Source organism: Mus caroli, chromosome 7, assembly GCF_900094665.2.
Source record: "Mus caroli chromosome 7, CAROLI_EIJ_v1.1, whole genome shotgun sequence".
In the NCBI taxonomy this organism is placed as follows: domain Eukaryota; kingdom Metazoa; phylum Chordata; class Mammalia; order Rodentia; family Muridae; genus Mus; species Mus caroli.
In genome coordinates this window covers 3,405,951-3,421,788 of record NC_034576.1, presented here as the reverse complement: position 1 = coordinate 3,421,788, position 15,838 = coordinate 3,405,951, and the positions used below count along the sequence as shown (strand labels likewise).

General features: G+C 40.8%; 1 long non-coding RNA gene and 1 pseudogene across 3 annotated transcripts in view; one reads left to right on the top strand and one right to left on the bottom strand.

The window, feature by feature from the left end:
- LOC110297661 overlaps positions 1 to 14,868 on the bottom strand; it is a 204,383-nt gene extending 189,515 nt beyond the window's left edge. Inside the window, exons 1-2 of one of the 3 annotated variants that reach the window (XR_003837197.1) lie at positions 14,151 to 14,868; positions 6,977 to 7,129 (exon numbers count right to left, since the gene is read on the bottom strand). This is a non-coding gene — a long non-coding RNA (uncharacterized LOC110297661). The remainder of the gene's footprint in view (positions 1 to 6,976; positions 7,130 to 14,150) is intronic. The other 2 variants (XR_003837196.1, XR_002378312.2) reach the window with 2 other exon arrangements.
- LOC110297656 lies at positions 4,621 to 5,057 on the top strand (annotated as a pseudogene).
- Positions 14,869 to 15,838: the final 970 nt, after the last annotated feature.

Sequence of the window (15,838 nt, the reverse complement as noted above, 5' to 3'; positions counted from 1 at the left end):
CCTGGCTGTCCTGGAACTCACTCTGTAGACCAGGCTGGCCTTGAACTCAGAAATCCGCCTGCCTCTGCCTCCCGAGTGCTGGGATTAGAGGCGTGTGTGTGCCACAGCGCCTGGCTATGTGTGCACAAGCTTGATATGTGTGAGTGTTCAAGCAGGTGAAGGCCCAAGGGTGACATTTAGCATCTTCCTCAATTACAGTCCCTTTACTGAGGCAGATTCTCCTCAATCAAAATTTTCAAATCTATATTTACACTTGCTGATTTGTGTTTTACTTAAAGATTTTGCATTTATCTACTCACTGTGACAGTGACACAGGTGTAGAGGTCAGAGGATCATGTGCGGACGGGAGTTGGGTCTTTCCTTTTGCCATGTAGATCCTGGAGATGGAACTCCAGCTGAGCCATCTTGGTAGCTCATATTTAATTTTTCTCTCCCTGTTGTCTTTACCCATTCTCTTTAGCTTTGTCCTGTGGTATTGCCAAATAGGAATGTGTTTTCTCTTTTGCCTCAGTGACATAAAATTGTGGCTGTGGAAGCCAAACTCCTAGTTTTGACCATGTCCTAAAGCATTGACATGTGTGTTTGTATATGTGTGTGCATACTGCATGCATGAAAGTGTGCATATGTGCACACATGTGAAGGCCAGAGGACAACCTGCAGGAGTCAGTTCTCTCTCTCTCTAGCTTGTGGGTCACAGAATGGAACAGAGATCGGCAGCGTTGATAGAAAGTGCCTTTCTCTGCAAGAGCCCACCTGGCTGTTCTTTGAATATTTGGATTTAGCAGCAGTATGAAAAAGTCAGTTGTCTTTCCTGTGAATGTTTTAACTTTAGATTGTGTATCTCCTTGTACAGGTGAAAAAAAAAAGAGCCCTAAATTTAAATTTTTCTTTAAGAAAGCTTGGTTGTATTTTCATCACTGAAGATTGTAACACAGATATGTATATGAATTACAAACACACATACACACACACCCCAACACAGTCCCAAGAACTTGTTTATTTATTTTGTAAATTAGTGTTTATTGTAATCTGACTATTCAAGCAATGAGCCAGCTAGTCCTGAGGACGTCCAGAGCTCTGGCGGAGACCTCCGGAGTCCCCACTTAACGGCTCCACTTACTTTAGAATAAGCAACTCAGCTGTTACATAGCCCAGAGTCTGCTTCCTCTCGGCCGTGCCTGTGTCTTGCATCTCAGATATCCACTAAATAAAACTCCTGTCAGCCCAGTCTCCCCAAACACGATTACAGGGGCAATGTCTAATGCCTTTTCTCTTTGCCACACATATACAAATCATTAGCAAGATTTATTTATGTAGCCTTCAAAGAAAGTCTTGAAATCGTTCTCTTCTCCCTGTCTCTGCTGTTTCTGTGCTCGGAGCTCTGCTGTTCTTTATCTAGGCAACTGCTTCATGACAGGCCCTCCCTGCTCCCTGTCCTTCCTATTTCTAATCTCCCAGTTCTCTGCAGAACAGCCACAATCATCTCACAAAAGTATTTAGACATGCCTTACCGTATTTAGGATTTTAGGATTACATTTTTTAATAGCTTTTGCTTTTTTTCTCTCTACATTTTAATTTTTCCGTGTGTGTGTGTGTGTGTGTGTGTGTGCGTGTACATATTTGTATTTGTGAAGATATGTGGGGAGTGCATGTGCTTGTATGTGTGTATATTTGTATTTGTGAGTATATTTGAAGGGTGCATCATACATGTATGGAAGTGAATGCGTGTGTGTGTGTGTGTATGTGTGTGTGTGTGTGTATGCCCAACACTGATATCCACAGTTTCCCTCCATCAGTCTGCCATGTTATTCATTAAGCCTGGACCTTTCCAGCAAACCCAGAGTTCTCTGTTAAGGCTAGTTATGCTAGTCAGTTGGCTTTGCAGACCTCCATCTCTGCTTTTCCAGGCTACACTTGCAGGTATGCTGCCATGCTCACTCAGCATTTATTCTGGTTCTGGTGATCCAAACTGGTTTTCTTGCTTAAGTAGCTAGCAAGTGCTTGAACCACCGAGCCATCTTCCCAGCTCTTTATGTTTGTAATTAAATGGGAAGTCTTTATGTTGGCCCTGAGTCCTGGGGGAGTTATCCACTCTTCCACACCCGTGCAATCGCATCCACCCCCCTTTAGGCCCCACGTTGTCCTTCAGACATTCTCATGGTTTGTCTCCCTGCCTGCTTTGCTTTCTTTCCTTCTCTCTTTCATTTATTTTTCTAGCATTTTTGGGTTTGTACAGGGCAACTGTATCCATCTGGGACGTTCCCACACCTACCTGTCTCTTCTTACAATTTAGTCTTAGCTTCTCCTCTTTCTCACAGAGGCCTTTTCTGATCCCCCTCCGGGTCCAGCATAGGAACAACCCCCCCTCCCCTATGTGAGTCCCTTCCTCCTAAACACTTAACATGCTATTTACAAGTTTATCTGCCAGCTTACCTGCTGGATGTGCCTTCCAAGCTACAGACTAACATCTCTAAAGGCATACATAACTAAATACATGAATTCACATGGGGACCACTTTAATTTCATGCACGAGGAGCCATGCACACAGCCTGGCATTTTCCCTTATCAGTGGTAGGTGCCCAAATAGTAATTGAAGGACAGCTAAATCCATTTTTTGCTTATATGGACTCTGCCTATTGATATCAATGCCTTCTTACGATAGCTTGGCTTACATTTTATTTCTGACTTCAGGACCCAGAGAGTACAATTTGCATTCATTGGGAATTGTATTTTGAATTTTAATTTTTTTCCCACAGGGTAGCAATATGTATTATGACGATCTCTAAGGAATCTGGGCAGGAAGCCATCACTCCCAATGAGCTACATGATCATGAGGCTAAACAACAGATATCTTCTTTTTAAAGTTTTAATTTATTTTGCCCCCTTTGGGACAGAGTCTCATGTAGCCCAAGCTGGACTCAAACTTACTATGTAGCTAAGGATGACCATGAACTTCTGAATCATCTGTCTTGACCTCCCGATTGCTGTGATTATGGGTGTGCGTTACCACATGTAGGTTTGTGTAGTGCTAGAGGTCAGACCTAGGGCTTCGTGAAGGCTAGACAACTACTGTACCAAATAAGCTACATCACCAGCTAAAAACAGATATCTCACCGTGTTCTGTATTATTAAACTATGTTTGGTAGGTGGAATTTTTAAAATTTAATGTATTTAATATGTATGAGTATTTAGCCTGCATCTATGTGTACCATGTATGTGCCTGGTATTCAAAGAGTCCAGAAGAGGTCATTAGATCCCTTGAAACCAGAAGGTGATAGTGTGAGCACCGTGTGGGTGTTGGGACTTGAACCTCAGTCATCTTTAAGAGCAACAAGTTCTCTTAACTGCTAAGCCATCTCTCAGCCCCTAGAGTTATTTTGAACTTGAGATATTTTCACTTTAGAGTGAAAGGATTTATTTGTACACAGTGTCATCATAAATAGAGGGTGCCTGTAGTTTTATCTAAAAGTAAAATCACTGGGGCTGGAGAGATGGCTCAGTGGTTAAGATCACTTGCTGCACAGGACCCAAACAACCATGTGGGACATGAAGGTGACTACTGTCTGTAACTCCAGCTGCAGGGACCCTTCACCTTTTCCTGGTCTCCTTGAACCTGACACTCAAGTTCACACGTTCTGTGCAAGCTCTCTCATGCATGTGTATACATGTGCATCTTAAAAATAATAAAACTGAATCTTAAAAAAAAGAACTAGAAAATATAGCCAAGTAGATAGTTAAGAAGGAGATTGAATCTATGATTCAAAACTTCCCAAGAGAGAAGCCCAGAACGTGAAGACCTTAGTTGTAAATTCGACCAACTACTTGAAGACAAAGCAGTGTTAAGATATCACATTCAAAAGTACCGCAGAGAAGGAACGTTCTTATATCTATTTCCCAAGGGCAGCGTTACGCTAACACCAAAGCTCGGCCAGGACACTACCAGAAAATACAGGACACTATTCATAATGACTACAGGTGCAAAAATCTTCTGCAAAACACCAGGAGATCAAATTTATCCCATTAAAGGATCATGTAGTGTGTCAAGGTGGAAGGGAATGGTGTGTGTATGGTCATGAGGAAGGATGGCTTAACAATCAACCACAAGTCAAGCACCGTGACAAACACTTCAATGGAACATGGTCACCCCAAAAGTCTGTAGATGGACAAAGAAGACTTAAGTCAAGTTCGACATCCTTTCAGAATAAAAGGCCAGTGATTTAAGTGTGGGAGGAGTGTACCTCAGCATCACAAAGGCCATGTTTAGCTAACATACAGTAAAATAATGATGGCAAAACAAAATCATGAAAGTTTTTCCTCTAAGAATCAAGACAAAAAACACTTTGGGGTAGGGTGAGGTGGGAGACAAGATCTTTCTATGTGGCTTTGGCTGTCCAGGAGCTCCCAGTGTAAATCAGGCTGCCCCTGAAACTCACAAAGATCCTCCTGCTTCTGCCTCCCATATGCTGAGATTACATGCTTGACTTGCCACTGTGCCTGACAAGACAGAAATGCATTCTTTTACCACTTCTTGCAATCAGGATCCTGATGCAGAACAACTGCATCAGGAAAAACAAAAGGGGGCCTTCCTTCTAGAGAGCTGCTGGATCCAGATTCAGGGATATGGCTGTGTCCTTCCATGGCCAGTCCTTAAGGGCTCACCCTTCTGAGGGCTTGTGCAAGGTCAACAAGAACTCAGAGGAGCCTGAGAACACCTATATTCTGAGGCCCATTTTCCAGCAAAGGTTTAGACCCTCTGTGGTTAAAGACTGCATCCATGCTGTGCTCAAGGAAGAATTGGCAAGTGCTGAATATGCTCCAGATGAAATGCCTCAACACACAAAACGTCTATCAGAAATGATTAAAGATAAGCTAAAAGAATTGGGATATGACCGGAATAAAATGGTGGTGCAAGTGGTGATTGGAGACAGAGAGGTGAAGGAGTATTCATGGCTGCTCGCTGTTTCTACGATGCAGACACAGACAACTCCACTTACGATTTTTTCACGAACAACAGCTTATTCTGTGTTGTGGCGGCATTTGGTTGTTTCTACTATTGAATCTTTGGAAAGTGACTGTGACTTCAAGGCAACCTTACCTTTTTTATATTGTTAAATTTCCTTGACCAAATAAAAATAAATTGGTATTTTGGTACCAAAAAAACAACAACAACCCCCCAAAAACAAATAAACAAAAAAATGAAAAAAGAAAGAAGAAGAAACAAAAGGCATTACAAGATAAAGAAGATGATCTGTCTGTAGCTGACAAGTTCTTTTATACAGAAAGCTTTAAAGATGACCAAAAAAATCATGTGACAGAATTAATAAATTGCTTTAATAAGGGTAAAGTTGCAGGACACAAAATCAACACAGAGAAATGAGTACCTTTTAATTAACAGTGGAGTTTGGGGGGTGGGGGGGAAGAAAAGAGGGCCTACAAGATTGCTCAGTGGGTCAAGGTGGTTGCGACCAAGCCTGACTACAATCTTAGTTCAACATCCTGAATCCACATGGTGAGAGAAGAGAACCAAGTCCTGAAAGTTGTCCTCTGACCTTTACATACCAAGATGTGGACACAGACACACACACACACACACTTAGATTCCAAATAAGACTATTTGTCTTTTAGACATTTAAAAAAAATGCTTGATACCTAACTCACAAATAAATATGTAAGTAAGTAAGTAAATAAATAAATAAATGGAATTATGAAAAGCCAATTTGAAACTTCCCCACAATAGAGGAATTGTACAGTGCAAAGACCATGTATAAAATGAGAGAAAATCCACATAAGCCTTATACCTAGCAAGGAGCTAGTATCCGAAATACACAAGTAACTCAATAGCAACAATAAAAATTATTTTTTAAAAATAAAATAACTTTCTTCTAATTAGCTGTCTGACAAAGACATCGCACCGCTTGTTTAAGGAGGACACTCAGACGTGACCCAGTCCCAAACGTCACCCATGCCAGTGAGCTGCTGCAGTTACAAAGGTTGAGACGAGGCCCTGAAACTTTGCTTTGGTTTTATGTTTGTCACCGTCACTTACGCATTTATGTACTTAGCTACGACACACACATACACACATGCGCACGCGCACACACACATATTCACACACACAAAGAAAACTACAACAGATTAAAAACTAGAAAAGCACTTATCTTTATAAATCACATGTTGTTTACCTGCCTTCTGCCCCTCCTTATCACCTATAACCCTTACTTGATCTCCTTTTTAAATATTACACTATATATATCCACACTTATATCTCTCTGTGTACATAACAATTTACTAATATATATAATATATACATATGTATATAAATATTACAAACACATATATACATACACATGTATACATCATAGGCTGGGATCTACATATGGAGACCAAGGTACTGTGTTTTCTTTTTCCTGGAGTTTGAGTCACTTCTTTCCTATTTTCCAATTCCACCCATTTTTCTGCAAGACTTGTGACTTCTGTTTCTTCACAGTTGAGTAATATTCCATCCCTCTTCCCCGCCCAAGGAATTTTAAAATGACAATGACGACAAAGGACTCCAACAGACATTTATCAAAAGATGCCATCAGGTACATTAAAGCACGCTAGCGTTAATAATCACGGCAGAAAGGCAAGCTAAAACCAGGATGAGATGTCACCTCATACCTTCTAGAACGACTGATATAAAACCAATATATGGTCATGGGTGTGGAGAGAAGAGAGGTCTTGTTAGATAATGTAAATAAATATACCCATTATAAAAAGCAATGTGGAGGTTGATAAGTATATACCGAAGCATAACCATTGGCATGGCATAAATATAAGCTATCGTGATCCATTGGTTCATACCTACCTTAAAAGGCAAGAAATCAAACAGTTTTAAATGTACATTTACTAATTTAAAATAGTAGTGATAAAGCCACCACAAGCTAAGATAACACTTTAAGTTAAAGAAGAAAACTGACTTTTTGAGACAGATTACCTGGTAGCATCGTTTTACATCTCGGCAAATGTCTTCGGTGTCAGACTTGATAGGGAACAGCTGGAATTTTCATTTGCTTGAGCCTTCAGCCTGTTATGGTATCACAGGTCATATAGCCTCAGGAAAATGGCACTGTACGCTTGGAAGCAACAACTGTTATAAGCAACAAAGACAATACTGTGTGTGCTCATGTGTACGTGTGTATGCAGGCAAATACTAGGAGTCATTGTCCCTTGTCGTCTTCAATCTCTTCATTTTATATTTTGAGCCAAGGTCTCTCATTGAACTCAAAACTCACCAATTAGGCTAAACTTGCTGGCCAGTAAGCCCCAGGGATGGTTCTGTCTCTGTCTCTCCAGCACTAGGATTACAAATATGTTCTGTGACCATCTCTTTATTGTGCAGGGGGTCGAACTCAGGTCTTCACACTTACAGCACAAGTGCTCTGCTGACTTAGCTATCTCTACATCCTAAACAGAAATAATTTTGATTAATGTAGTCCTGTGAATCTGTTGATTGATACGCTGAGCAAAGGTCTACTTTAGTATAAATTTGGAATGAGAGAGGTAATTTTACAATAGTATTTAAAATATGTTAATGATAGAGATATTTAATGACAGTGGATAAATTTTTTTCAATTTTAAAGTTTCTACTAGAATGTTTTATATGTATTATAATATATATGTATGTGTGTGTGCGTGCGTGTGTGTATGAATATATATATGTATATATATATTATATATTATATATAAACATTTTATGGATACTGTATCTTTCAAGAATCTTAAAAGCAGACACTAGAGAGATGGACCAGAAGTTAATGGTGCTTGTTGCTTTTGCAGAGGACATAGGTTCAGATCCCAGAACTCCAGTTCCAGGGGGAATATAATACCCTGTTTCAGGCTCTCTAAGATACCTCATACATATGAGGCAAATATGTATAGATAGGCAAAACACCCATACGCATTTAAAAAAAAAATCTAAAAAGTAGAACTGTAAAAAGCAACAAACTGCTTTCATAAAGAAAAGGGGAAACTATTATCATGCTCTAAGAGGTGGAGAAAAATAGAAATGAGGTGAAAATAGAGGGCTGGCTAAGAATTCTGCCGAATAGAAGAGAGATATCACATCCCAACTGGTCACTGATATCCCAACCATGTTCCTATATGAAAGGCTGTGGCAAAAAAAAAAAAAAAAAAAAAAAATCCAGCAGTCTTAGAAAGAGGCATTGTGCCTGACAGGAAGGTCTCATCTCCAGTATTAGATTGCAAAGGAGTAATATTGTCAGGACAAAGAGAAAACTTATACGCAGCATCCTTAAACCCCTTACCTGGCTCTGCAGACACTCAAAATACTTTAAAATATCTTTTAAAGGTGTTGAAATGGGGAGTAGGGTGAACCTGGAAGAAAGGAGGGGGGTCACTTAAGAATGAATGCCTTGGCAATCCATCAGACCATATGATTAATATTTTCTACTATGGATTTTGGGGTAGTTGGAGGTTAAAGGGTATAGCTAGCTGGGTGCTGTGGTGCATGCATTTTAATCCTAGTGCTCAGGAGGCAAAGAGGGGCAGATTAAAGTCTGTGAGTTTAAGGTTAGCCTGGTCTACATAGCAAGTTCTAAGACAGCCAGGGCTACGCAGTGAGACCTTATCTCAAAACAAACAAAAAGCCAAACCTAACTGGAAAAAAAACCAAAAACAAAAAAGGTATAACAAAATGATGATAGAGATGAGAAATTCAATGCATTGTTAAGGTATGCCATAATCTTTGCTTTAATACATTTAGTATTTTTTAATGTCTTTTTTTTATAAATTAAGAATTTAAAGAATTAATAGAAAATAAATAAAAGAATAGAACAAACAAACAGAAGGAAATAAAAAACAATAAGGTAAATTCAGCCAACCCAACAAAAAGCTGGAAAGGAGAAAATGAAAAAGAAGAGGCATATTAAATAAATATCTCAGTAATTACAAGTGTAAAAGGATCTGTTCCCTGGTGTAATTTAACAAAAGGACTCTGGACTTGTTCACACCTAACAATGTGACTTTGAAATACTTAAAGCAAAGATTACAAGAAGCAATGGATTAAAAGAAGAGGCATATTAGTGTGTACTAATTGGAACTATTTAGAGTGAATGGATAAAGCAGGCAAAAAATTACAACAGTGGAAATAAAAACATAATTAGCAAGTTTGGTCTTATGAATATAAATGGAAATTAATTTCTAGCAATTAGAGAATACTGTTTCTTATCTAACACCTTGAACAATTCAAAATCAATCAAACCCTAAGAGAAAGGACGCCTTATGGAAATGGCAAATCACACAGACTAGTTGTATTTGACTGCAATGCAGTAGATTTTTCAAAATCTACATTCAAAAGACAGTTCTTTTCTTTCTTTTTTTTTAAACGTAGAATTCAAAATCGTAAACACATTCCTTTACTCCACTAATGGAAACAAAGTGCAGATCTGAACCACGATGAGGTATGTGGGATCTGGTTCAAGTGGCACTTGGAGGAGAATTTATAGCCTTGGATTCATATGTTAAAAATTAAGAGAAAATAAAAATAAATGAGATAAATATGCAACTCAAGAAGCTAGAAAAAGGAGCTCAAATAACTAGGAAAGAAATCAAAAGTAAATTAAATGACAAAGAAGAAAGAATGTGGTCGGTAGAATCAAAAGCCACTTTTTCAAAAAAACAAAGACATCAAGTCTTTGGCAAAGCTGGGGAAAAAAAAACAGCAAAAAACCCAAGAACTGTATCAATAAAAAATATAATTCCCATTGGAAAGAAAAGATTATAAACTGTAAAGTATTTTATAAGGCTTGTATAACTTTGATACCCAAGCCAGACAAGGACAATATAATAATAATAAAAGTGTGAAATGAGACACAAAAAATGGGATCCAGCTGCACATGTGGATAAACCAGAACCTCATAAGTGCGGTTAAGTAGGGCTTAGGAATGTAAACACATTTTAATCTCAGAAACTGCTGTGATTCACATCCTTAGTAGATAGGAAATCATCAAATCTCAACAAATACAGAAAAGCCATAAAATTAAATTCATGAATGGTAACATTTTTTTTAAAGCTAGGATTTTTATAACCTCCAATAAAGAGGCTCTGCCAAAATGTCCACAGCAGACATTTATACTCGATGGCAAATATGACTGTCCTTTCTCTTAGGTTTAGGATCAGACTTATTTCGTCTCACTACAGAGATACAATTATTAACAAAAGATTAAAACAAAATAAAACACAATAATTAGTGTAGATATTAGCATTTTAAAAATTCCAGGGATGTCTATAGAAAGATAATCAGTTAACAAAAACCGCCAGTCAGTTCACCGGCTCAAACATCAACATGCAGACAGCAATGCCTAATATTCCCTTCAAAAAAAAATGTATAGCACAGGTCAGATCATGAGAAAAACATCATATAAACCCAAACTGAGAAATATTCTATGCAACATGTCCCTTTGTACACACCAAAACAGCCAAGTTTATGGAAAATAAGGAATGCTAAGAAACTCTGAGAGCCTGAGTGTGTGTGTGCGTGTGGTGTTGGGGGTCCTGTGTTGTATTTGTGTGTGTATGTGTGTTTGTATGTATGGTAGGTTGTTTGGTGTTTGTGGGGAGGGGTCCTGTTTGGTGTTTGTGTGTGTGTGTGTATGGTGTTGTGGGGTCCTGTGGTGTGTGTGTGTGTGTGTATGGTGGGTTGTTTGGTGTTGGGCGTGGGGTCTTGTTTGTTTGGTGTTTGTGTGTATGTGTGTGTGTGTATGGTGTTGTGGGGTCCTGTGGGGTGTGTGTGTGTGTGTGTATTATTTAGTGGTAGAGCTGGGAGTCCTGTGGTGTGTGTGTGTGTGTGTGTGTGTGTATGGTACTGGGGGTCCTGTGTTTTTCCTATAACAACTGACACTGTTTTTTGAACATGAGGAAAAAACCAACAAAAAAAATGGCATTTGATACTGGAGATTGAACCCAGTGTCTCATGCATGTTAGGCGAGCATTGTACCAAATGAAATGTACTCGCGTGTGTGTGTGTGTGTGTGTGTGTGTGTGTGTGTGTGTGTGCGTGTGTGTGTGTGTGGTGCTGGGGGTTCTGTGTTTTGCCTATAACAACTGATGTTGTTTTTGAGCATAATGAAAAAGAAAAAAAAATGGCATTTGATACTGGAGATTGAACCCAGTGTCTCATGCATGTTAGGCGAGCGTTGTACCAAATGAAATGTACTCATGTGTGTGTGTGTGTGTGTGTTTTGTGGGGGTGGTATTAGAGGTCCTGTTTTTGTGTATGTGTGGTGTTGGGGGTTCTGTTTGTGAATCAGATATTAATAGAAAGATGGGTAAAACCCAAGCACAGTCTGTAGTCTCGGAGTTTTGTCCTATTATTGATTTCTTTTTTACGGTGTCCTGTGCCAAGGTTCTGTTGAGATTTTTTCATCCAGGCAAAATTGCAATAGTAATCTTTGTATTATCTTGACAACTTCTATAAATCTGAATTTTTTTTCAGAATAACCAAGTAGAAATAACTGATAACAATGAATAGGAAAAATATTCCCTAAAGGCAAGTAGGACCTTTATAGGAGGAAAAAAATCATACTATCTTGTTCATATCTGTAGGATATGAAGAGAAGGCAGCACAGACCGTGGTCTGAGATGAAGGTGTTTGATAACACGGCGTTTGCTGCCTTATCTAAATCACTTTCCAGTCTTAATAAAACATGAACACAAATCTCGGGAGGATATTTCATCAAACTTGACAAACCCATTTGAAAAATTCATTTGGAAGCAACAAGGTGAGGAACATTGGGGAGCATTTAGATAACCAGAGAGGAGCAGCCCTTCAAAAGTCAGCATCATAAAGCACTATTAGTGAACATGGTGTGTTGATACACAAAGGTGGGCAAGTAGGCCAGTGGAACAGACCAGAAGGTTCAGAAAGACACCCTGATACAGAAACATACAGACATGAGAAATACAACAATACAGTTTTTTAAATCCCTAAGACCTAGGATTTATTAGAATGTTAGAATCACCATTAACTTTCTTAGGGACCGGTTTCTTCAGACATAAAAGCCAGAACTCCTAAGGAAAAGATTGTTAGATTTTATAGTACCAATGTCTGATGCTGTTTCAAGACATTGAGAGGCACCATGGTCCTTTGCATTTTGTTGACAGTATGGGGTCAGAAGGTAACTCAGACTAGGGGGGAAAAAGATAATTTTTTTTCTTTTTTCTTTGAAAGATCTTTGTGTGCCTTAAAAAATCGGTTCAGTGCAGTGTGGCGAGTATCAGAACTAAGAGTTTAGAACAGAAGAAACTTTACTAGGAAAACGGGGTGGAAATATATGGGATGAAGTTGGCATGTGTTTTGGATATAGTGAGTGGGATATCCTGAGATGTAAGAAATACAAAATTGTGAGATTTTTGCCTATATCAACTGGTAATCTTTTTAGACATGAGGATAAAAGAAAAAAAAAAAAGCTGTTTGATACTCAGGATCGAACACAGTGTCTCACGCATGCGAGGCAAGCACTGTACCAAATGAACCACAGCCATCCCGGCCTCTAACATGCCGCTTTAAGTGCTTTTGAGTTGTCTGTTAAATACATGAAAGGAGCATCTACTGTTACGGGCATTGTTGAATATATTAGACTGGGGTTGTATGGAGAGTCCTGTAACATAGGATTGGAATTTAGGATTTACTGGCGTGTGACTAGGCATTTAAACCTTGTGACTAGGTTAGGAAATAGGTGGCTACCTAGGGAGAGGTTGTGTAAGAACGGTGGTCACATTCTTCCATGAGACCATCCAGCTGTTTGGAAAGTGAGTCAAGGAAAAGTAAGCTAAGATAGGGGAAGAGGCCACGCATGTAGAGAACCATACAGTGTCACCTGAGATGAGAGACAATAGACAGGTTGTTGTTACTGTTGCATTTCAGATGTTCAATCTCATCGCCAGCTTAAGCGTGAAGAGAGTTAGTTGGTGAAATTGTCATACAATTCCAGGGAAATGAAAGAGAAGTCTTCATGACACGTATATGAACCAAAGACATGTACTGAGGCTGTGGAGTGGGTGAAAAGAGACTGTGCACAGTTTGGAGAGATAGTAAGCATGGAAAATACTGAGGCAAAGGGGAGATCTTATCTCTGCGGGAGCTCTTACAGCCTACCGACTTCCCAGAGAGCTGATGAGCCAGGACCTAGAGATAAACTGGTTTTGCAGATAGAGAGGGTCCAGTCCTTTTGAGTACGTTAAATTAACACCCCCCCCCAAGACTTTAACAAGATATTAGGCTTTGGGGGGGCGCCTCCAAAATCAATCACTGTGGGGGTCCTAAGCATAGGCATTGTTTAAACAGCTCTCCTGGGGAGCAGAATGAATAGTCAGATTCAAAGACCTAAGCATAGTGTTACATTCACTTGCACGGTATGCCGAGTTCATTCATGTTTTATGCTTATGGATCTGTGTGAGGTGAGAAACCCTGTCTTAGGTCTGGGGAATTAAAACTGCATACCCTATCCATAAACCCACCACTTCACTATCTAGCAAGCAAGCAAGCAAGCAAGCACAGCTAAGTCTTTGAGTATAAATATAAAACTGAATCCGAGGTATCAGATTAGCTATGCTCTTAGGTAAAATCGCTTTTAACCCATGGACCACGGTCTTGCATTTTTTCCTTTAAAATTAAAACAGTGCATTTTACGTGTCTAATAAAAATACAACCCGGAGTTTTAGCAGCCACACAAAAATACAATTTGTGGATTTACTGGAATTCAATTCTGTTCTGCAGAGTACATTCTTAGTCATAAGAAAAGATGCTCCGTAAATACCCCTGTAATTAGTCTTTCACACACCTGCGCTTATTTCCTTAAATTTCTTGGCAGTGAAATGGTTCCATCAATAGTACATTAACAAACTTTTAATAATTCATCGATTTTACTGCCAGGGAAGAAATACCACTTATCTGCCAAGGAAATTCATGGGCACAGAGAATAAAGCCAAAATCATCTTTCTGTAGTCTGTTCTCCCCTCCCCCATTCCTTTTCCTAGAGGTAACCAGTTAAAAAAATTTTTTTGCAAATTGTTCCAGAAGCTTTGCCCACATTTGTGTATTTTTAACAAAGAAACAAATGAGAAGGAAAGAAAAAAAAAAAAACACTTACCATTTCGTTTCTACAAACTTCGGCAACGGGTTTTATTTCATTGGATCTATTCCGATCCAGGTCCTTTATGGCAGCGATACCCCCGTTATTTTTCCTGGTGTCATAGGAACGTCTTCTATCAGAGGCAGGCTTGGTAATCTACCTGCTCGCTCTCCTCGCAATTTCTTGCTATTCTATGCAGTGGATTCACGTAATGATGGTTGACCACATGCGATTCAGCGCGCTGCCATAAACCGCCTTCACCCGGTATCTCAGGTTGGCGTTTCGCTATGCAGACAGTCAGGTCAAGATTCTTCCAGCCATTTGCATTGTCCTGTGACTTGCGGTCTCTTTTGCCCCCTTTTTTGGTTTGCTTTTGTCTTTCCCTTGTTGGTTTCCAATAGCTCTTCGTTTATTAAGGAAATTAGCTTAGTGCTTGGGTGCTGCAGGCAGAAAAGTCCTTTCTTCCACCTTTATCGTTCGTGGTTAGACCTCAACGTATGTGTTTCTGCCTCGATTTTTCATGGTTTTTCTTTTTTCCCGATTTTAGACAAATATATGCTTGTCGTTTATCCCTCTCTCTCTTCTCAGGTTTTGCATTTGGGCATCATTAGTAGGTATTTCTGATTCACCCCGATTTCTTTTGGGGGGGCTGCATCCCTTCACACCCACATCCCATCCCCCTTTTCCAGACTCTGCTTGGGGGCCCCTAACACTGACTCCGTTGACGTCAACTCCGTGCCTTGGCGCCAAGCTGTTGCCTTGACAACAGCAGTCTGATTGGCAGGGTGTGGGAGGCGTGGTGAGGGCCCAAAGCGGGGAATGGGGTCTTGGATTGGTTAGAGAGGAAGCTCCGCCTCTGCAGAGGACCCTGACAAGGAGGTGTCCCGCAGCCCTTGCTGCAGACGCTGGGGAGTCAGGAGTCGCGGGAGGACGAGCATCGGAGGAGAAGCGGAGAGATGTCCACCCTGGGCTGGTGGCGCCGCCGGGCGCCCGGTTCAGTGTGGGTGCACTAGACTGCCGACCCTGGTCGGGGTGTGTGCGTAGAGTGCTGTGCTCCGGGAGGTGAGTCAGCCGGCCACCTGGCTGCTCCGCAGCATGCACCCTCTTAGATACCGTCTGCAGAGTTCAGATGGTGTTTGGGGTGCGTTGCCGCGGGCCAGGGGCGGCAGACCATATCACGGCTCCCAAGGGTAACTGACAAGGCTGCAGACTGCGCCTTCGGGAAGGGGGAATCACCACGGAGCGGCCGTGTTGCCGCAGGGATGCCATTTAGGTGACAGGGATTTAAAGAGGTATTCTGTAGGTCGAGGCCTCGGAGCCTCAGGGTCCCGCGATCTTAGGGTCTTAGGGCTTTAGGTGTGACCCACCCAGAATCCCGGGAGAATCCAGGCTCCCTGTCTCGTCTGCGTGGCCGGCCACGCAGATGATGCAGAAGTCCTGTCACAAGACCACCACAGTGGACATAAGAGTGCCGTCTCTGAGCTACCTCTTCTGTGGTTTCATTTTCTTTGCTCAGCAAAGTCTAAGGGCTATGCGGTTAACCCGATCGCCAGGTCGTCTGGCTGGCAGGGTCTTCGCAATCTAGCCATCTACCGCGAAGCGCGGCACTGTTCTTGGGGGCGGGTCTTGTTTTGCCGCAGTGGCGGTGGGCGGGGCTAAGGGCAGCTTAGGGGCGGGACTAAAGCAGAGGCTGTGAGATACTTTTC